The sequence below is a fragment of the Lacerta agilis genome, chromosome 17, assembly GCF_009819535.1.
Source record: "Lacerta agilis isolate rLacAgi1 chromosome 17, rLacAgi1.pri, whole genome shotgun sequence".
NCBI classification, from domain to species: Eukaryota; Metazoa; Chordata; class Lepidosauria; order Squamata; family Lacertidae; genus Lacerta; species Lacerta agilis.
This window is the reverse complement of record NC_046328.1, coordinates 191982-214126: the sequence shown is the minus strand read 5'-3', so window position 1 is coordinate 214126 and position 22145 is coordinate 191982. Positions and strand designations below refer to the sequence as shown.

Here is a 22145-nt window from a genome sequence, read left to right as displayed (position 1 = left end):
AATTCAACAGTGTAAATAAGTTATGATGAATGTAATAATGTAATAATGAATGATATAGTTTCTGTTATGAGATAATAATAATAATAATAATAATAATAATAATAATAATAATAATAATAATAAATTGGACAGCAAAGTGGCTGTCCAATGAGGCCTTACAAATAGCGGGAGAGAGAAGGCAAGCAAAATGCGAGGGAGATCGTGAAAGATACAGGAAATTGAATGCAGATTTCCAAAGAATAGCAAGGAGAGATAAGAGGGCCTTTCTAAACGAGCAATGCAAAGAAATAGAGGAAAATAACAGAATGGGAAAAACCAGAGATTTGTTCAAGAAAATTGGAGATATGAAAGGAACATTTCGTACAAAGATTACCACAATTAAGGACAAAAGTGAAAAGGACCTAACAGAAGCAGAAGACATCAAGAAGAGGTGGCAAGAATACACAGAGGAATTATACCAGAAAGATATGGAGGTCTCATACACCCCAGGTGATGTGGTTGCTGACCTTGAGCCAGACATCCTGGAGAGTGAAGTCAAATGGGCCTTAGAAAGCCTTGCTAACAACAAGGCCAGTGGAAGTAATGATATTCCAGCTGAACTATTTAAAATTTTAAAATTTGATGCTGTTAAGGTGCTACACTCAATATGCCAGCAAGTTTGGAAAACTCAGCAGTGGCCAGAGGATTGGAGAAGATCAGTCTACATCCCAATCCCAAAGAAGGGCAGTGCCAAAGAATGCTCCAACTACCGCACAATTGCACTCATTTCACACGCTAGCAAGGTTATGCTTAAAATTCTACAAGGCAGGCTTAAGCAGTATGTGGACCGAGAACTCCCAGAAGTGCAAGCTGGATTTCGAAGGGGCAGAGGAACCAGAGACCAAATTGCAAACATGCGCTGGATTATGGAGAAAGCTAGAGAGTTCCAGAAAAACATCTACTTCTGCTTCATCGACTACGCAAAAGCATTTGACTGTCTCGACCACAGCAAACTATGGCAAGTTCTTAAAGAAATGGGAGTGCTGGATCACCTCATTTGTCTCCTGAGAAATCTCTATGTGGGACAAGAAGCTACAGTTAGAACTGGATATGGAACAACTGATTGGTTCAAAATTGGGAAAAGAGTACGACAAGGCTGTATATTGTCTCCTTGCTTATTTAACTTATATGCAGAATTCATCATGCGAAAGGCTGGACTGGATGAATCCCAAACCAGAATTAAGATTGCCGGAAAAAATATCAACAACCTCAGATATGCTGATGATACTACCTTGATGGCAAAAAGTGAGGAGGAATTAAAGAACCTTTTAATGAGGGTGAAAGAGGAGAGCGCAAAATATGGTCTGAAGCTCAACATCAAAAAAACTAAGATCATGGCCACTGGTCCCATCACCTCCTGGCAAATAGAAGGGGAAGAAATGGAGGCAGTGAGAGATTTCACTTTCTTGGGTTCCATGATCACTGCAGATGGTGACAGCAGTCACGAAATTAGAAGACGCCTGCTTCTTGGGAGAAAAGCAATGACAAACCTAGATAGCATCTTAAAAAGCAAAGACATCACCTTGCCGACAAAGGTCCGTTTAGTTAAAGCTATGGTTTTCCCAGTAGTAATGTACGGAAGTGAGAGCTGGACCATAAAGAAGGCTGATCGCCGAAGAATTGATGCTTTTGAATTATGGTGCTGGAGGAGACTCTTGAGAGTCCCATGGACTGCAAGAAGATCAAACCTATCCATTCTCAAAGAAATCAGCCCTGAGTGCTCACTAGAAGGACATATCCTGAAGTTGAGGCTCCAGTACTTTGGCCACCTCATGAGAAGAGAAGACTCCCTTGAAAAGACCCTGATGTTGGGAAAGGAGAAGGGGATGACAGAGGATGAGATGGTTGGACAGTGTTCTTGAAGCTACTATCATGAGTTTGGCCAAACTGTGAGAGGCAGTGAAGGATAGGCGTGCCTGGCGTGCTCTGGTCCATGGGGTCACGAAGAGTCGGACACGACTGAACGACTGAACAACAACAACAACAACAACAACAACAACAAGAATAACAACAATAACAACATATATATATATATATATATCCCACCCATCTGACTGGGTTTTCCCAGTCACTCTGGGCAGCTCCCAACAGAATATTAAAAACATGTTAAAACATCAAACATTAAAAACTTTCCTAAACAGGACTGCCTTCAGATATAAACTGTAAAATGAACCATGGAAAGAGAAGAAGTGAAGCCATTGATATCTTAAGGATGTATAAATGAGTACTTTAAATTGCAAAACAGAAAATAAAATTAAAAATTATATATAAAAGGCTTTGAGATGTGAGGTTTTTGATTGTCCACCTCCAAATCTGGAATGCCTTCCTGTCATATGTTAGACTGTTGACAACTCTGATGGGTTTTCAGCACTCACTAAAAATTTCCTTACTTTGGATTAATTTGTTGGGCTACTCACTTTCACAAGATTGATTCTAAGGTTGGTTGTTTTACAAAACGGGATTTGGGTTTATTATGCATGATTTATATATATTTTGTACTCAACCCTGGAATTTCTTTAGTGAGAAGAGACTAAATGCTGCAAGAAAAAATATTTTGGAGTGGATTATTGTGTGTGAGAGAAAACTGTGAACTCAGTTATAGTATGGAAAGCAATCTCCCAAAGTAAGAACATCAGAACAACCTGATAGATCAGGCCCATGGCCCGTCTAGTCCACTGTCCTGTTCTTACACTGGCCAACCAGATGCCTGTGGGGAGCCCCAAAGCAGGGCCTGAGCCCAAGAGCAGCCCTCTCCAACACCCCACGATTTCTGGTATTTGGAAGGAGGGCTGCCTCCAACTGCTAGTAGCCATGGACAGCCCTCTCCTCCTCCATTAATTTGTCTAATCCTCTTTTAAAGCCATCTAGGTTGGTGGCTGTCACTTCTTCCTGTGGGAGTGAGTTCCATAGTTTAAATCTGTGCTGTGTGAAGAAGGACGTTTTACCTGTCCTGAATCTTTTGAATCAGCTTCATTGGTGTATTATGAGAGAAGGTGAAAAACTTCTCTCTATGCCCTTTCTCCGTACCATACATAATTTTATAAACTTTTAGGGGCCGAGTGTTGACTCAGAGGCCATTAATTGAAATGCTGCAAACCCTAAACATGTTTACTAGGGATTTGTTTCTGAGTAAACAAACACAGGGTTGCCACTATTCTTCCACAGGCTGTAAGAGGTAGAGCTCAACTTTCTTTTTTTTTCTTCATTCAAAATAATCCTTTATTATCATTATTATAAACATCCAATGTACTGTCAGTTACATAATTTACAAGTTTACAAATTTTCCATATCATGCCTTTCCATTCCAGAGACTAATAAATCGTTTAAAACCAAAAACTTCATGTCGTTTTTCGTCTTTCCTAAAGTTCATTCTCTTTTATCACCTCACATATAGTCTGTACAGCACATTTCCAATTTACTTTTTACTTTATTATTGCAAAGGTAATAATGTAATAAAAATAATAATAATAAAAATAAAATAAAAAGTAAATAAAAATAACAATAAAATTAAAAATAATAATAGTACCGGTAATTAACAAAATACAAAATACAAAAATAATAAAAAATATAAAAAATAATTAAATAAAAAACAAAAAAACAAAAAACAAAAACAAAACTAAAAATTAAATAAATTATAGACTTCCAATCTTTTCCGATGAGCATTCCTTTTCTGCTTGCGAAAGTACTTAACATTTTTCTTTTATCCTTTATATTATTTCCAAAACATTCTAGAACCCAGATACAGCCTTAATTTGTATCATACAGTTATTTTACCTCCAGGGTCACTCAAAGGCCGCCACAGACTTTATACCATTGTTAATGCCTTGTAGATACACTCTATATCTCTCCCATTTCTGCACAAAAACCTGTCTGCTGTTTCCTCTCAGGCTATTAGTTAGCTGGGCCATCTCAATATACTCCTGGAATTTGTTCTGCCAATCTTTTACCTTTGGAGCACTCTCCCCCTTCCAATTCAACGCTATCAATATTCGTGCAGCAGCAGTACCATATAGAAAAATATCTTTAACCTTCTCTAGAATGTTGTTCCTCAAAATGCTTAAAAGGAAGGCCTCTGGTTTTTTGAGAAAAGTTATTCCCAATTTTTTTTTAAGTTCGTCATATATTGCATTCCAAAACTCCTTAATCTTTCTACAGGTCCACCACATGTGGTACATGTTTCCATTGGTTTCCCCACAACGCCAACAGTTCTTGGCAAGATTTTTATACATTTTAGAAAGCCTTGAAGGGGTTAAGTACCACCTGTACTGCATTTTGAGTATATTTTCTTTGATATTATAACATGCAGTGAACTTCATCGTTGATCTCCAGAGTTTTTCCCACTGATCTAGCATTATAGGATGACCAATATCCTGCGCCCATCTAACCATAACTTCCTTAACTTCTTCCTCCTTGACTTTCCATTCAAGAAGGATTTGGTACATTTTTGATATTATTTTGGTGTTATTATTTAATATTTCTGTTTCAAATTTTGACGGTTTTTCAGCAAATCCAATTTTCTTATCTTCTTTAAAGGTTTCATATAACTGGTGATAGTCAAGCCAGCTTGAAAGATGATCTTTAACCTTCTCATATTTCCTAATTGTAATTTGATTATTTTCTTCCTTTAATAAAGAATTATATGTCAACCAACTCCCTTTCATATTTTTCTTCTTTAACGCCCCTGCCTCTTCCGGGGAAATCCACTTGGGAGTTTTGGATTCCAGTAATCCTTTATACGTTCCCCAAACCTTATAAAGTGCATTTCTTATTATATGCCCCGTGAATCCTCTAGAGCTCAGTTTTCTCATTGAAAAAATCAAGCTGGTCCTAAAAACCTGAAGGCCATCCCACTACTGAACCTATTGAGACAATAGAGACTCCCATTTATTTGCAGAGGCAGGAGGGCAGAGACTGAAAAAGCTGTTAATATCTGCTGTGTGTTAAGGGGCATAGCATTTGGGAAGATCAATGCGGGCTCAAGAAACGTAAAAGGGGATAAAACTGAAAATTTGTTTGGAAACAAATGGAAGGACATGGCTAATTGGCTGCTGTTCAGTGAGTGTACTTTTTGCAGTTGTTAATCAATGTGTTTTATCCTCTAGTCCCACTTAAGCTTGAATCAGGCATCTCCCGTTGGGGTTCACTTACGTGTCTCCTCTTGAGCTGAGTGACTCTCGAGCCGTCTGAACACTACAAGGGAGAGAGAAGAGAAATACAGGGATCGGTCACTCTTCCCACTCTTCAGCCACTAATAGTGCCAGCAGGTGGAACACAGGTAGTTGTGGGGTTGCCATCCCTTCTGCAGCAGACTCCCTTGAAACAGAGACATGCACCTGCCCCCTAGCAGCCCTCTTGCTGGAGGAAATGTTCAGAAGGATCTTCCTTTAAGGAAAGGGTGGGAGCAAAGAACCTTCACTTAAAAAAAAAAAGCTGTGGGGAGTCTATCATTTTTATTTAGGAAAATCTTATCATAAAGTGAAGGATTCCTGTGGTATTTGCACACAAACACGCAAATACACACACACACACACATCCCAACTTTCCTCCAAGGAGCTCAAGGTGGCATACCCTCATTTCACCCTCACAACCACCTCGTGAGGTAGGTTAGGCTGAGAGAGGCAGTGACGGGCCCAAGGTCACCCAGTAAGCTTCATGGCCAAGAGGGGATTTGAACCTGGGTCTCCCAGGTCCTAGTCTAACACTCTAACCACTAGACCACATTGGCTCTCCTAGACCAAACCTTTCCACAGAACTTTACAATAGTAACTTTTCGCTTTGCTAACCAACCCAGGTGGGACTGTGGGTTAAACCACAGAGCCTAGGGCTTGCTGATCAGAAGGTCGGCGGTTCGAATCCCTGCGACGGGGTGAGCTCCCGTTGCTTGGTCCCAGCTCCTGCCCACCTAGCAGTTCAAAAGCACGTCAAAGTGCAAGTAGATAAATAGGTACCGCTCCAGCAGGAAGGTAAACGGTGTTTCCGTGCGCTGCTCTGGTTCACCAGAAGCAGCTTTGTCATACTGGCCACATGACCTGGAAGCTGTACGCTGGCTCCCTCGGCCAGTAACGCGAGATGAGTGCCGCAACCCCAGAGTCGGACACGAATGGACCTAATGGTCAGGGGTCCCTTTACCTTTACCTTTAACCAACCCCAGGATTAGGGTTGCAATAGGAAGGGCATGGGGGAAGCAACAGGCTGGCTTGAGAGGCAGAGACCCAGTCCTGCCAGCACACTCACCTCTCCCTGTCACTTTCGTCACTCGACTGCACTTCTTCCAGAGCCACCTGCAAGTCCGCAATGCGGCGGATGGAGGTCTCCAGGTCTGCCTGCAACGTCTGCCTCACTGCAGAGAGCTCGTCCACCTGCTTCTCCTGGAGAAACATGAACACAGGGTGAGGCTGGGGGTTCCTGAACAGGTCAGCTGCAAGCAAGGCAGTCCTGAACAGGTCAACTCAGCAAATCATTTGTTCAATGCATTTCAATCAATAACAATTTATTCGACCGTCAGTCAGAACACAATCATCCATACAAATTTTAAAAACCTGAGACAACTCAGAGGGGTTTACACTAAAACATACAGTAAAAGTAAATTATACATAAAAACCCATATCGATACCATCGATTTTGACCTAAGGTATTGTGCTTTATTCTAGAAAGTGGAAGGTGGTTTGAAGAAAGACAGTGTAGTGCAGTGGTTAGAGTGGCAACCCAGGTCACTCATTAAACCAGGGATGGAGAACCTGCAGGCCTCCTCTTGGACCACAACTCCCATCAGCCCTAGCCAGCATAGTCAATGACCAGAAATGATGGGAGTTGCAGCCCAACCACACGTGGAGGGAACCACTTTCCCCAGTGCCAGCACTGCAAAGAAAGCTGCCTCACACCAAGTCAGGCTCTGCACTGTATTGTCTGCACTGACTGGCAGCAGCTGCCAGGATTCCAGGCCAGGTGCCTTCCCAGCCCCACCCGGAGAGCTCAGGGATTGCACCTGCAACCTCCTGCATTCAAAACAGATGCTTTGCCACTGAGCTAAGTGCGAAACAAGATTTCAGTTTTCATGGTCTGGCATAAAGGGCGAACTTTAAAAGGAACAGGGCTAGCTGCCTTATGCTGTGCTTTGTGACCAGGGCTTTGCTCTAAAAGCATCCAGAAAAAGGTGCGTTTTGAAAATGGATTTGAAGGAAGAGAGGAAGGTGGCAACGTGAGGTGTCCAGGAATAGCTATCTACCCAAGGACCTTTATGCAATAACAAAACAATCTCTAACCCTGGACCCTTGATCACAAAGGGTTGCCAGCTCTGCTGCAGCCAGACTCAAAATTGCCAAACATTGGAAGTCTGCATGAGGTCCCTCTAGGGCTGGGTGGTTTGAGAGGATGTGGGACATTGTCTACGAGGCCATCTGGATGCTGTATGGTTTCTCTTCCTATGATTTATAAATAAAAATAGTGCACTGCACAGCCCTCAACAACACATGTCTTCAAGTTACAAGAAAAGAGATTCTGACTCACAAAGAACTTTCTGGCAGTAAGAGCTGTTTGGCAGGGGAATGGATTCCATCAAAAGGTGGTGGACTCACCTTCCTTGGAAGTTCTTAGGCAGAGGTTGGATGGCCATCTTTAGTTGAGATACTTTAGCTGAGATTCCTGCATTGCAGGGGGTTGGACTAGATGACCCTTGGGGTCCCTTCCAACTCTACAATTCTATGATTCTATGTGACTTCTAAAATGTCCTTTTGTGGAATCTATTTTATTACAGTCTGCTAAGTGTCCTGAACATTCTGTCCATTTTATTCCAACTGCAATAATGTGCTTCATATAATCATTGTTCTTCATGTTCTTTATTGTTTCTTTGTTATTCCTGAAAACTAAAGGAAGATATCTCTACTACCATTATTATTATTTTTAAGGACAGTTAAAAGTGAGGGTCAAATCTGGGATGTGTTCGGCCAGGCAGGAGGCTGGAAGGAATTGCTGCAGCAGGAAATTCACATGGGTGGCTCTTTCCACCTCCATAAATGCCTTGACCTGATGACTCGGCTGTGCTGAGGAGGGTGGCTGGAGCAGAGAAAGGTGAGTTGCCTGCTGGGCAGATGAGACATTTGCCTCAGTTTAGCTCCTAACATTTCCCTGAGATTGCATCCACCTTTCCTGTAGGGAAGGAGTGATGTATGCTGAGCAGACAGGAGGCAGAAGCTGGCTGCAAAAGGCTCCTAGGATGGGCAGGCTTGGCTTTCTGGGTTCGCTCTTGAAGGCCCTTGATCTGTTTGCTTCACATGGTTCCCTTCACTTCCTGAAGTGGAAATCTTTCTAATGGAATGGTCCCTGTCAGGACAGGTAAAAAAAGGAAAAAAGAACTTCTCCATACAACACATCGCTGAACTATGGAACTTGCTCCCCCAGGAGGCAGAGATGGCCTCCAACTGGGATGGCTTTACAATAAGATAAATTCATGGAGGATGGATTTCAAGGAGTGGGGACATGCCCCCTCAAAATTCCCCAGTGGGGCATGTGCAGAGAGCATGCCGACATTGCAGGGGCAAGGCAGCGCGCTTGATGGAGGAAGAGGAGGAGGAAGCGATCAGTGGCTGCCACCCATGATGGCTATACTCTACCTCCACAGTTGGAGGCAGCAATGCTTCCAAAAACTAGTTGCTGGAAGTCACAGGTAGGGAGAGTGTGTGTGCTCGGGTCCAGCTCACAGGTTTTGCAGGGGCATCTGGCTAGCCCCTGTGAGAACTGAATGATGCTGGACTAGATCAGCCATTGGCTCTTATGTTCTTCATGGTGGCTTGGATTCTTTTCCCAAAGCACAGTCAGCACTGCAATCCAATATGCTGATTGTCATTATGATGGACTATATAATATTAAATATATAACATAAATTATGTACACATGCAGACATGCACACACACAGGTCCTAAGGCAAGAGAGGAGACTTTAAGGACTGCAACTCCCATCAGCTTGACCATTGCACAGGCTTGTGGGCTTCCCAGGGGCATCTAGTTGGCACTGAGATGGGTATGCTTAGCCTGGAAGAGACGAGACTGAGAGGAGATAGGATAGCCATCTTCAAATACCTCAAGGGATGTACCGTGGAAGAAGGAACAAGCTTGTTTCCTCCTGCTCTGGAGTGTAGGACTCGAGGCAATGGCTTCAAGTTACAAGAAAGGAAATTCTGACTAAACATCAGGAAGAACTTTCTGGCAGTATGAGCTGTTTGACAGTGGAAGGGTCTCCCTTGGGAGGCAGTGGACTCTCCTTCCTTGGAGGTATTTAATCAGAGGTTGGATGGCCATCTGTCATGGATGCATTAGTTGATATTCCTGCACTGCAGAAGGTTGGACTAGATGACGCTCAGGGTCCCAGGACTTCCGGCGGCGACGCCATTGCGGGTGGTCGTGGGCTGCTTCGGCTGCGAAGCGCCCAGTCCATCCCAGGGGTTTGGAGCCCCGCTACCGCAAAGCGGGGCTCCGGTGGGGTGCGGGAAGAGCGTCCCGCACCCTGGGCTCCCCGGCTGTGCCCGTTGTGGCTCCGAACCCTTCCCTCGCTCCCCCTGTAAAGGGGAGTGGGGGTGAAGGGACGACGGAGCCGGGCTATAGGGGACATGCCCCAACCGGGATGTAAATGCGGCGACAAATCTGTGATGATCGTCTAAGTTCTACCTTTGATGCATGGATTTAAAGAAACCCTGTGGTCGTGAGTACTTGATTGACTAGATATTATGTTTTTTTGGACAATCCGGGGGAAGGAGAAAGGCAGCCTGCCTCCCTCCCTTCGAGTGTAGAATTTAGCCAATTTGAGTGACTGCTGCTACAGAACTGGTTACAAGTACTTGAACTTTGATACATGAGACTGTTAAAATTTTCTTTTGGGGAGTAAATTCGCGGAAAATATCTCCGTTTAAAGCTGCGGTCTTTGCGCTCCGCTTAGGAAAAATGGCGACGAAAAGTTTAAACTGAGGTGAAAACAACTCTTACAAAAGGAAGACATAGAGACAGAAACTGTAATTTGACACTCACTCCCCACCCCCTCTACCATCATGTTGGGCTTTGTCTTCGAACTTGTTTGAAAACTCTGGACTAACGGAAGAACAAAGGCTCAATGCTTTGAGTCTGGAACTGCTTTATCGGAAAGTGAAAGTCTTGTGTGGGGATTTGAAAAGAAATCTACTTCCCACAGAGGAAGGCTCTCAAAAACTTTGACACTTTGGAAGAAAACCTTGGCAAGGAGCTGAGAGGGTTGCTGGAAGGATGGAGAGAAATGACAGGGCGACTCCGGGAAAAAGATTCGTTCTTGGGGGGGTGGCAGCCCCAGGACGACGATAAGATTTGTTATATCCAGACCCCAAGGTGTGAGCTCGGGGGCAAGGGACAAAGAATTAAGATATTTACAAGAAGAAGAAGAATGGTATAAAGAAACGGAGCAGCTGAAAGAAGATGAGATGGATACCCTGAGGCTCGTTGCAAGGAGTGTTCTGAACTGTGCCTGGATCTGTGGACATTTGGAAAAAGAGCAACTGGAAGTTGGTTCTGGCGTCACTAGGAGAAGGATAATGGATAGAGGGGAGTGGGGTGAAGTATTAAGTAAAATCTAAAATGGTCTGTTATTGGCATTCTGAATCGAGGTGAAGACTGTTAGCTATATGTAGTTTTTCTTAATAAGAAAGGAGATATTTGAAGGTTTTATGGTATTAGCAGCAGATTAAAGAACAGAGGAGATAGTGTAGATTTGATAAGAAGATTTGTGAAGATTTATGATGATGTATTGCTAGTAAATCTAGTATAAGATGATTAAGTTTATAGACTAAGACGATTAAGATGATTGTCTAATTCTATATATTACTTGTGTTTAATTTTTAGAAGAAGAGGTTAAAAGCAGATTAGGGGGTATAAAACCGAGGTGAAACAGGTAGGGGAAGTCAACCGTCAAGATCAGAAATAGAATTTTTTTTTTACGAGATGCTTAAATAAGAAGAAGAATCCTGGCAATGTTTGTATTTAGGTTTATAATTGTATTTGTTTTGTATGTGTATAAATGTAGGTTGTGGATATGGGTGTATGTTGTATAAGGAAAAAATGCCAATAATTCTTATTAAAAAAAAAAAGATGACGCTCAGGGTCCCTTCCAACTCTATGATTCTATGATGCTGACATATGGAAACTGGAAAGACACTGGGATTGGGCTGGAGTTTCTATCTTTCTATCTTCCCTTACTGAAGTCTAAAAGAGCAACCTGAAGAATGGCTAGGCAAGTGTTAATTTTTTATTTTTTTTATAACTGACACCTTTGTGGAATGCATGACCCACTGTTTATAGCGACAGAGGCAGGCGCTGAAAGATTGCATCTCCCGGGGAGAAAACATGCAACGTCGAACAGGTAACAGTGGCTGTAATTGGCAATTTGTAAATGAGAATCAGGAAGGCAAACAACCTATTGATTCAGAACAAACTCAGCCCCTCCAACATTTGGATGACAATATATATTAAAATAATCCTCCTCCCCTCTTCCAAAGATGAATCTCAATTCACCCCAACTGTCTGGCTCTGTTCTTTCAGTCCCCCGACTCCTTTCCTTTCTCTCTTCTGACAGCCAAGAGTGCCTGCCAACAACGATGAGGAGGAATTATTTGGCAAGATCTGGGAATGTTGCTGCCTCCCTTCGCTCATGACTGGGCTCAAAATGTATTTTTAAAAGACCCACGAGCAGTTTTCTCAATCTGGATTTTATAAATTATTATTAACAAACAATGCAAGTTCTGGGGCTTTCATCAGCCATAAAATTTTTGTTCCCCTACAGCAGATGCCTCTATATGTCAGCATATCCCCCCCCTTCTTTGCATCTTTTTTATCCGGGAGGAGGGGCGCATGGTGTGGCGGAATAATGCCTGGTTCATCATGGGTTCATGGTTCATCACTCCCATGTTAGGTGTTCCCTGGGAGGCGGAGCTAGTTGGCATTCTAAAAGGAGGGGGAACAGCCTTGAAAGGCAGTTGGGGGTTTGGCATTGGGGGTGGAGGTTGAGAGAGAGAAACTGAGAGGTTAGGCTTTGGGGAATGGGAGGAAAGGTCATTACCTTGCTATTATAACAAAAGCTGAATTACATGAGAAGAAGATTTGTACCAGTAATAACCCGAGACAATCCATGTTTCAAGTTACCTAATAAAGTTACATGTGCTTAAAACGTTCGCTGACGGTGGCAGTGGATCAGTACCTTAAGAGGTGTGGACTAAGAGGAGAGAACAAAGCTTTCCTGAGGAAGAGGAAACGGTTTGCTTATTCTCCTGTCATACAGAGGGCTGGACAGTGAAGCCAAGTGTGCCACTTATTTGCCTAAGGGAAGGCAAACTGCAGTAGTTGGGAACCCTGGTAGGGAGATCCCATAGGTTGGCAAGAGGTATTCAAACGTAGAGCCCCGAGATACCCCCAGAGACAAACTCCCATATGAAGGATTCATCCTAGTTGTCAGTGAAACCTAGGGAGAGTCTCTGTTGGGGAAGTATTGAAAGGGGAGGGAATAGGATCCCTCAACCTGGCAGTTGAGATTGCCTTCTGGTAGAACTTGAAAGCTGAAAGGTTTTTCAAACTGTCACAGGGATTAGAAGCTCTGGGGGTGGAAAAATGGATGGGTCCACTGAGCAATCTCTGGAGTGAGCAGAACAAAAGGTTTCAGCTCGTGTGCAGAAGCCATGTTGGTAGCAGGTGGCCTGGGACCCCCAAGTCCTGGGTCTTTTCTGCTGGGCTTTGTTTGTATGTTTGTTTTGAACAGAAATTGGCCTCCAGGGCTGCTAGGCATCCTGCAAAGCCAGAAAGACCCCAGGAACCCACCCTATTAATTTGCTCCTGGGCCTACCAACATCCCTTGTGTGGGTAAAGAACTAGGATCACTGAGAGGCAAAGTCTGGAGCCAAATACAGTAGTTGCACTTGGATGGTGAATAGAAAGTCCTATTCCTATAGAATTGGGTCTGTGAGCCCCCTTCCTTCTCCAGGCATTTTCAGGGGGCTGCATCTGTCTGCAGCTTGCTCCAATTTCTGCAGCTTTATGCTGGATAACAGGTTTTACTCTGTGTTCTTTGTGTACACAGCCCTGGGGTCTGTCTGGATGAAGTGCAGTTTAGAATTTAAAAAATAAAAATCTGTTGTGGATTTGGCCTGGCCAAATCACCTGGCTCATGATGTCAGAGAATTCTGATGGAAACAGTAGCAGAAATTGCCAGTATTTATTTGCCCTGTGTATGGAACAAAATCAGTTCAGTGAATACAACTGATATTTGCTGTTGTTTATTTCAGTCCAGAACTAATGCATAATTGATTATGCCCCCACCATTTGCTTTGTGTTTCCTTGCATTGAAATGAATAGGATGCAATAATCTAATGGCAACCTAAGTTACCATGCTGGACAGTGACATTAATAACACCAACCTCCCTGGGGTTGTCAATGGATAGGTCCTCCAACAGCCCCCTCCTCATCCTGAGCTGGCCAGCACTTTCACAATGTCTCCTAGGAACTTATGACATTTCGGGGAGCTGGACTAGGTGACCCTCAGTATATGTATGTTCTGTGATTCTATGACATCCAGCTGAACCTCCCTTGAGGTTGCCTGGCTTGCATTTCTCGCCTTGCTCTTGACTCCTGGCTGGCGCTCTGATCCTGACTGCTCTCTGGTCCTGCCCTCCTGGCTGCCATTCTGGCTGCCCTCTCCTCCTGGCTCCCAGTTCCTGACTCCTGGCTCTCTGCCCTGCCCTGCCAGCTTCAAGACAAGCTGAGTGTAGGACAAGGGGAGCAGCCTGTGTGTGTGGAGGTCTATTGGTAGGTTTCAATCTGGTACTCTTGACAGTAACTGAAATATTTACACTCATCCTGACCAACATGCCCCAGATACTTCTTCAGCTCTCTGCCTGGCCTTGGGACAAAGGAAAGGCTGAGTCTTTTCTAAGGGCCTGGATGGGAATAGGATTTTGGTTTGAAACGGGGAGCTATTGTTAAGAGTTGCCTGCCATAGAGCTCCCTGCTTTGCATTCAGGAGACATCAAGTGATGATGATTATTACTCTGTTTGAAAACCCGGGAAGTTTTAAGTGTCAAAGCAGTTATTTTGGGTATAAAAGATATTTTAATGCCATCGCTAAGATGGGAGTCACACAAGGTTATATGGTATGTGAGCGAGAGATGCCGCTTTAAAAGATGAAGGGGGGTGTTCAACATAATTGCACTCTTCTGAAGATTTATAATGTACCACATTTCTGGATTCCCCCTTGATATTTTAAGCATACCCCGAGTCTTTGGCTCAAAACCGCATCAGGATTATTGATGACAGAACTTAGGTATTTACAAGAAATTGAATGATGATTGAAGTGGGCTTTTATACAGGCAGATTTTGGCACAATCTCACAGGAAACCAACATTACAAAATAAGAATTGGCTACATCCCGCTCCTTTTCTCATCTGGGATTCTGACACTGAAGCATCACTCAAGCCTTGCTTGGAAAGTAGGGGGGGGGGTGGCTCATTTTTTAAAAAAATCATTTGTCCTTTCTGATCCAGAGACTTCCTGTGCAGAAAACAACCAGAGAGCAGTGGTGTAGTGTGGGAGGTGCTGCCCCCCCCGGTCCTGGGTGTATTCCAGGTGCCCCCATGACAGGCTCAATCATTGGAGTCTGGATCTGGTGTGCAAGGGAGTGGCCGAGGCAGCTTTCTCGCACCCAGCCTCAGCAGCACTGCTCCCTGGTCAAGCAGAGTGTGGGAGAGTCATCGGCAGCATTGCAGCAACTCCCCTCTGCTGGGCTGCACATGCAAGGGAGCTGGCTAGGCAGCTTCCTTGCTCCCAACTGCAGCTCCATCGTTGGGTCAGGTCTAACCTGCAGGGCAGAGAGGAAGAGAGTTGGCAGCAGTTGCCGTCCTTCTCCTCTGCTGGGCTGTGGCAGGCAAGTGCACTGCACATGTTGCTTTGCGAGGCAAGCTGCAGAGGGCTCCCTCTGTGCTCTGCCCCCTCAGGGGACTGTCCTGCCTGCCCTGGGCAGTCGCATTTTATGCTCTGCCACTGCCCTGATTTTATTTTTTTCCAACCACAATTCCTCTAATTAAACTGTCTTCTCTTATTTTCTTTAATAACACTTCCAAAACTAAAATAAACAGCATTGGCGATAAAGGGCAGCCTTGTCTTGTTCCTTTGAATATATTAATTCTCATCCAATCTCTCCATTGATTATTATTTTCACGGTTATTATTGATACCTTTTGGAATTTTTCACCAAATTTTGATTCCTTTAATATTGTTTTCATAAATCCCATGATATTATATCATGGCATCATATCATAGAGTCTTCTCTTCTCATGAGGTGGCCAAAGTATTGGAGCCTGTCCTTCCAGTGAGCACTCAGGGCTGATTTCCTACAGAATGGATACCAGTAGGTTTGATCTTCTTGCAGTCCATGGCACTCTCAAGAGTCTCCTCCAGCACCATAATTCAAAAGCATCAATTCTTCGGCGATCAGCCTTCTTTATGGTCCAGCTCTCACTTCCATACATCACTACTGTGAAAACCATAGCTTTAACTATACGGACCTTTATACACTGCTGCTGTTGCTGCTGCTGCTGTGTGTGTCTGGGAAGACCGCTCTCTCCTCCGGCCAACTCCATCGGACCTAGGAGGCGGGCCTACACTCACCAACACAGCTTAAGAGGCTCCAGAGAAGCCTCCGGAACATGCTGCTGTTGCTGCTGCTGCTGCTGTGAGTGTCTGGGAAGACCGCTCCCTCCTCCGGCCAACTCCATCGGACCTAGGAGGCGGGCCTACACTCACCAACACAGCTTAAGAGGCTCCAGAGAAGCCTCCGGAACACTGCTGCTGTTGCTGCTGTGAGTGTCTGGGAAGACCGCTCCCTCCTCCGGCCATCTCCATCAGGCCTAGGAGGCGGGCCTACACTCACCAACACAGCTTAAGAGGCGCCGAGAAGGGCAGCCTCGGCTCTTGCTCTGTAAATTACTTTTGTTTGTATAATGTATTTTACATTGTAATGTAGCCAAAGCAAATTCCGGGTATATTGAAAAATGTACTTGGCCAATAAATTATTATTCTATTCTATTATTCTATTGTTGGCAAGGTGATGTCTCTGCTTTTTAAGATGCTGTCTAGGTTTGTCATTGCTTTTCTCCCAAGAAGCAGGCGTCTTTTAATTTTGTGGCTGCTGTCACCATCTGCCGTGATCATGGAGCCCAAGAAAGTAAAATCTCTCACTGCCTCCATTTCTTCCCCTTCTATTTGCCAGGAGGTGATGGGGCCAGTGGCCATGATCTTAGTTTTTTGGATGTTGAGCTTTTTTGATATTTGATCTTCAAATATATCAAGGGCTATCACAAGCTTGTTTTCTCCTGCTCTGGAGGGCATGAGCTTCAAGTTACAGGAAAGGAGATTCCAACTAAACATCAGGGAGAACCTTTTGACAGTACAGTGGTACCTCGCAAGACGAATGCATCGCAAGACGAAAAACCCGCTAGACGAAAGGGTTTTTCGATTTTTTAGGTGATTCACAAAACGAATTTTTAAATGGCCGTGACTCGCAAAACGAATCGTCTTGCGCGGTACCACTTCGGATCGTGCTCCCCGCTTCGGATCGTGCTCTCCGCTTGCTTTCCTTGCTCCCCCCACTGCGATCGTGTCCCCCGCTTGCTTTTCTGGCTTCCCCTGCGTTCCCTGCTTGCTCCGCTGTCTTCTCCCGCCGTGGATCCTGCTCCCCGCTTGCTTTCCTGGCTTCTCCCGCCGTGGATCGTGTCCCCCGCTTGCTTTCCTGGCTTCCCCCGCTGTGGATCGTGTCCCCCGCTTGCTTTTCTGGCTTCCCCCTGCGTTCCCTGCTTGCTCCGCTGTCTTCTCCCGCCGTGGATCCTGCTCCCCGCTTGCTTTCCTGGCTTCTCCCGCCGTGGATCGTGTTCCCGCTTGCTTTCCTGGCTTCCCCCGCTGTGGATCGTGTCCCCCGCTTGCTTTTCTGGCTTCCCCCTGCGTTCCCTGCTTGCTTCCCTGGCTTCTCCCGCTGTGGATCGTGTCCCCCGCTTGCTTTCCTGGCTTCCCCCGCTGTGGATCGTGTCCCCGCTTGCTTTCCTGGCTTCCCCCGCCGTGGATCGTGTCCCCCGCTTGCTTTCCTGGCTTCCCCCGCTGTGGATCGTGTCCCCCGCTTGCTTTCCTGGCTTCCCCCGCCGTGGATCGTGTCCCCCGCTTGCTCCCCTGGCTTCTCCCGCTGTGGATCGTGTCCCCCGCTTGCTCCCCTGGCTTCTCCCGCTGTGGATCGTGTCCCCCGCTTGCTTTCCTGGCTTCCCCGCCGTGGATCGTGTCCCCCGCTTGCTTTCCTGGCTTCCCCGCTGTGGATCGTGTCCCCGCTTGCTTTCCTGGCTTCCCCCGCCGTGGATCGTGTCCCCCGCTTGCCCCTGGCTTCTCCCGCTGTGGATCGTGTCCCCCGCTTGCTCCGCTGTCTTCTCCCGCTGTGGATCGTGTCCCCGCTTGCTCCCCTGGCTTCTCCCGCTGTGGATCCTGCTCCCCGCTTGCTTTCCTGGCTTCCCCGCTGTGGATCGTGTCCCCGCTTGCTTTCTGGCTTCCCCCTGCGTTCCCTGCTTGCTCCGCTGTCTTCTCCCGCCGTGGATCCTGCTCCCCGCTTGCTTTCCTGGCTTCCCCCGCTGTGGATCGTGTCCCCCGCTTGCTTTCCTGGCTTCCCCCGCCGTGGATCGTGTCCCCGCTTGCTTTCCTGGCTTCCCCCGCTGTGGATCGTGTCCCCCGCTTGCTTTTCTGGCTTCCCCTGCGTTCCCTGCTTGCTCCGCTGTCTTCTCCCGCCGTGGATCGTGTCCCCGCTTGCTCCCCTGGCTTCTCCCGCTGTGGATCGTGTCCCCCGCTTGCTTTCCTGGCTTCCCCCGCTGTGGATCGTGTCCCCCGCTTGCTTTTCTGGCTTCCCCTGCGTTCCCTGCTTGCTCCGTTGGCTTCTCCCGCCGTGGATCCTGCTTCCCGCTTGCTTTCCTGGCTTCTCCCGCCGTGGATCCTGCTCCCCGCTTGCTTTCCTGGCTTCCCCGCTGTGGATCGTGTCCCCCGCTTGCTTTCCTGGCTTCCCCCTGTGCCCTGCTTGCTCCCCTTGCTTCTCCCGCCGTGGATCGTGTCCCTGCTTGCTTTTCTGGCTTCCCCCGCTGCCGATCGTGCTCCCTGCTTGCTCTCCCCGCTCACCGGTCGCTCTGCCGCTTGCTCTGCCGCTCGCTTTCCCCGCTCGCCGGCAGGAGGCTTGGACTTTTTCCCATAGGAACGCATTGTTTAAATTTCAATGCATTCCTATGGGAAACCGTGCTTCGCAAGACGAAATTTCCGCAAGACGAAAAGACTTGCGGAACGAATTAATTTCGTCTTGCGAGGCACCACTGTAAAAGCTGTTTTGCTGTGGAATGGACTCTCTCGGGTGGTTGTGGACTCTTTTTCTTGGAGGTTTTAAAGCAGAAATTAGATGCTCATCTGTCATGGATGCTTTAATTGAGATTCCTGCATTGCAGGGGGTTGGACTAGATTACCCTTGGCATCCCTTCCAGTGTTATGATTATGTGTGAGCAAGGAGAAAGAGCCTGTAAGGAAGTGCTTCTATGGGCTGAGAGGGGGGCTTTGCTGAGTCTGTTCATGCCAGTGAAGATGATGGCGCCTCCCTATGTTCAACCCTCTGGGTCTCCTTTCACCTCTGCAGATGGGTTAATTGACCCTGAGGGTTTTGGGTGGGATTCAGCTAACAAATCTTGCACAGGGCTTTCCCTCCCTCCTCCTCCACTCCCTGAGTTTGGCTAGGGGTCAGAAGAACCCCCAGAAGAGCTGTATGTTGGGGGGAGGCTGTTCCATCTGACAAGCTGATACTCTTGCACAGGCAGAACATTTACAATAGTGCAATGTTGGAATCCACCCTTTGTTTTATGAATGTGGTTTTACTGTAGATTTAATGCTGTTCACCATCAGGTTTGGTTTTCTCCCCCCCCCCCCCTTAATGCTGGTGGCACATTTTTCAAAATAAGTATCTCCAGGATCATTTTAGTAAATATGTATCTTGCAACATTTTCCTCCAGCCCAGATGTCTATTGGCAAAATACCCTAAAATCAAAAGGCGTTCAGGCATTTCTACAATCCCATCAGTCAGCAAAGTTAAAGACTAACCAAAATCAGGGAACAGAAGGCCAAAACACCCAGCAATTATTACCTGAAAAGGATTAACAAAGAGTTTTGATTAACAAAGAAGCTTTGCTGGTGATTTTTTCAACCTAGGAAGGAACTGGATTAATTGGCTCAGCTTTGACAAATGCAGTCCAAGCTCCATCAAGGGCTCCACACCTCATAAATGCCAGCCTTTCATTATAAATGTGGGGTGAGATGTTGAGAGCTCCGGTTCTCCGAGGGGTTTTAGGGGCTACCGTGCCTGCGCCGCGGGCCCCTTAAAGCCACGGGAAGAGCCCGTGGACCGTGGTCTTGTGGGCTCCATATGTGTCGCCCCCGCTCTCGGTAGACCCTCGTAAGGGGGAAAACCGAGCGAGCGGGGCAACGGCACGGAGCTGAAGGAGAACAAAGCAGCGATCCCGTCAGATTCGAGCACCCAGCACTTCCTAACTAGAGACTGCAAAAGAAACTCTATAAGTAACTTCTATCTTACTGGAATTTGAAATTAAAGAACTCTGAACTTACAGAGAAGAAAAGGAAGCCCGCTCTCTTTGAACTGCTTAACAGAGCAGGGTAACGGCAAAGGAGCTAAGCCGCGACTAGCGGAAAAAAGTTTGCTAGTTCTGCCGAACTTTTTAAAAGTTGTTTAAAAGTTATTTAAAGTGTTTTAAAAGTTTGGATATTAAGAATAATGGCAAAAGAAGACACGCTCGCCCTCTGGATTAGGATTCCGGGTCGGAAGCGGGCTGCGTTAACTTGTTGCCATTTGTTTTTGCAACAGTTTCCTAGAAGAGACTTTGTAACTCTTTTGTAGCCGGCTGCAATCTACAAGTGGAATTGGTGGTTACATTGCAAGGGAAAATAAAGTACTGCCTTGGACTGTGTTAAAAAGAAACTGTTCCTGACTTTAGACGAGTTTGAAACTTTTGAAACTTTTGAAACTAGTGACATTTAAGCCTATATTTTGGATGGTGAGTGGATTTGACTGGGACTTCTGGCTCTGCAGTCCCTTTGTGCTCTGGACTGAATTGCTGGCCACCTGGTGTTTATTTGTGGGACTGTTGGCTTTCTGCTGTGAATGTCTGAGACAATTACAACAACTGGGGTGACCTTGAGATACCAGCTGCAGAGTGCTCAAGAAATGCAAGATAGCACTAGAGCCAAAACACAAAGGAAAGCTTCTATATCTCTAACAACACAGGAGCAAATGGCTGCAGCTATTGAGAAATTAACTGCTAGTATTGTGGAAGTAACAGAAGGACTGAAAAAAGTATCTGAGGAGGTGAAGCAAACTCAGGTTTCACTAAATACAACAGTGAACTCTGCAACAGACAAATTACAAGCTGAAATTAAGGATTCCACCCAAAGATTGGAGCGATCCATTGGAGCAATTGAGGAAAACGTCAGGAAAAATAGAGAAGAAATTAATAAAATTGGACAGGAGGTGACAGTGCTAAAGAAGGACTCAGAGGAATTTAAAGTAGTAAAGGAAAAAATAAAAACGGTGGAGGAGAAATTGGATAATATTGATTTGGAGAAAATAGAAAGGATTGGAACACAGCAGAGAAGTGTAGAAGAATCTCTTGCCTTTCTTCAACTCAGACAGAGAGAGGGAACATCCGCCTAAGAGGACTCCCAGAATTGGAAGGTGACAGCCTAAAAGCTTCATAGTAAGTGAATTCTCAACATTTTGGAATTTGGAGGAGGAAGACGTCTCAGCCCTCATAGTGAAGGCCTTCAGGTTTGGACCTAGAGGATCCAGAGGAAAGAAAGGCACTAAGACAGTCAGTGACTGTCTGATTGTGTTGAATAATAGATACGACAGAGACTACTTTTTGGATCTACATTATAAGAATAGCCTGGTGGTTCAGCAGAGCAAAGTCATTCTGTATAAGGATATCCCCAAATACTTCCTGGATAAAAGAGTGTCGTACAACGACTTAACATCAGAGCTAAGAAGAAGAAATATCCCCTTCAGTTGGGAATTTCCAGAAGGTCTCGCCTTTACGTTTAAAGAAAAGAGGATAAGGATAAAATCCCCGGCTGAGAAGCAAAATTTTTGGACAAACACCTGGAAGATTTTAAAGGTTCAGCATTAGATCCAGCCTTCTTGTATCGACTTCCAGGAGCATTCCCACCGCCAGGGGTACCGGGACCAAGTGAAAAAGACCCTGAAGAAGACAAGAAAGCGGAGGCATCTGGAGGAGGAGAGTAAAAAAGAAAAGGAAAAATGGCTCTTAAACTAATGACTTGGAATGTTCGGGGATTGAACCAGAGACCGAAGAGACGCAGAGTTTTTCATAGTTTGGAAAAAAAGAATTTGGACATAATATGTTTACAGGAGACCCATGTAATTCGACGACATAGAAGAATTTTACAAAACAAAAAACTAGGCCAAGAATTCATATCATCGGATAAAGTCAAGAAGAGAGGAGTGATAATTTATGCTAAGGAAAAACACAGCCCAAGACAGTTATTTAAAGATGAAGAAGGGAGATACATTGCTATTGAAATTACAGTACAAGGCGAAAAGTTTTTGATCCTGGGACTTTATGCACCGAATGATGGAAAATCAATTTTCTATAAGAAGATACATGACTTGTTATTGGACTATTTGGATTATAAAATGGTTTGCCTTGGAGATTTTAATGGGGCAGTTTCCACATTAATGGACAGATCGCAAAGAACTAAATTAACAAACGATGGGAAACTCCCAAGGACTTTTTTGAAATGGTGGAAAACTTGAATTTGGTGGATGCTTGGAGGTTACGAAACCCCATGGAAACTGAGGCAACCTACTTCTCAGAACCCCAGAAGTCATGGTCGAGAATAGATTACATTTGGACCTCGAATGAATTGACACCAAAAATACAAAAAGCAGAAATCGGCCCAAAAACATATTCGGACCATAATCCTGTACAAGTCAACTTAAAAATAATTTCCAAGGACTCGTTTA

General features: G+C 45.4%; 1 protein-coding gene across 1 annotated transcript in view; it reads right to left on the bottom strand.

Annotated features, from left to right (window-relative positions):
• The window catches only part of MYO18B (myosin XVIIIB), a 235905-nt gene that overhangs the window by 26053 nt on the left and 187707 nt on the right, over nt 1-22145 (bottom strand). Inside the window, exons 36-37 of the mRNA XM_033174542.1 lie at nt 6274-6407; nt 5188-5229 (exon numbers count right to left, since the gene is read on the bottom strand). The gene's annotated coding sequence lies outside the window, so the exon portion shown is untranslated. The remainder of the gene's footprint in view (nt 1-5187; nt 5230-6273; nt 6408-22145) is intronic.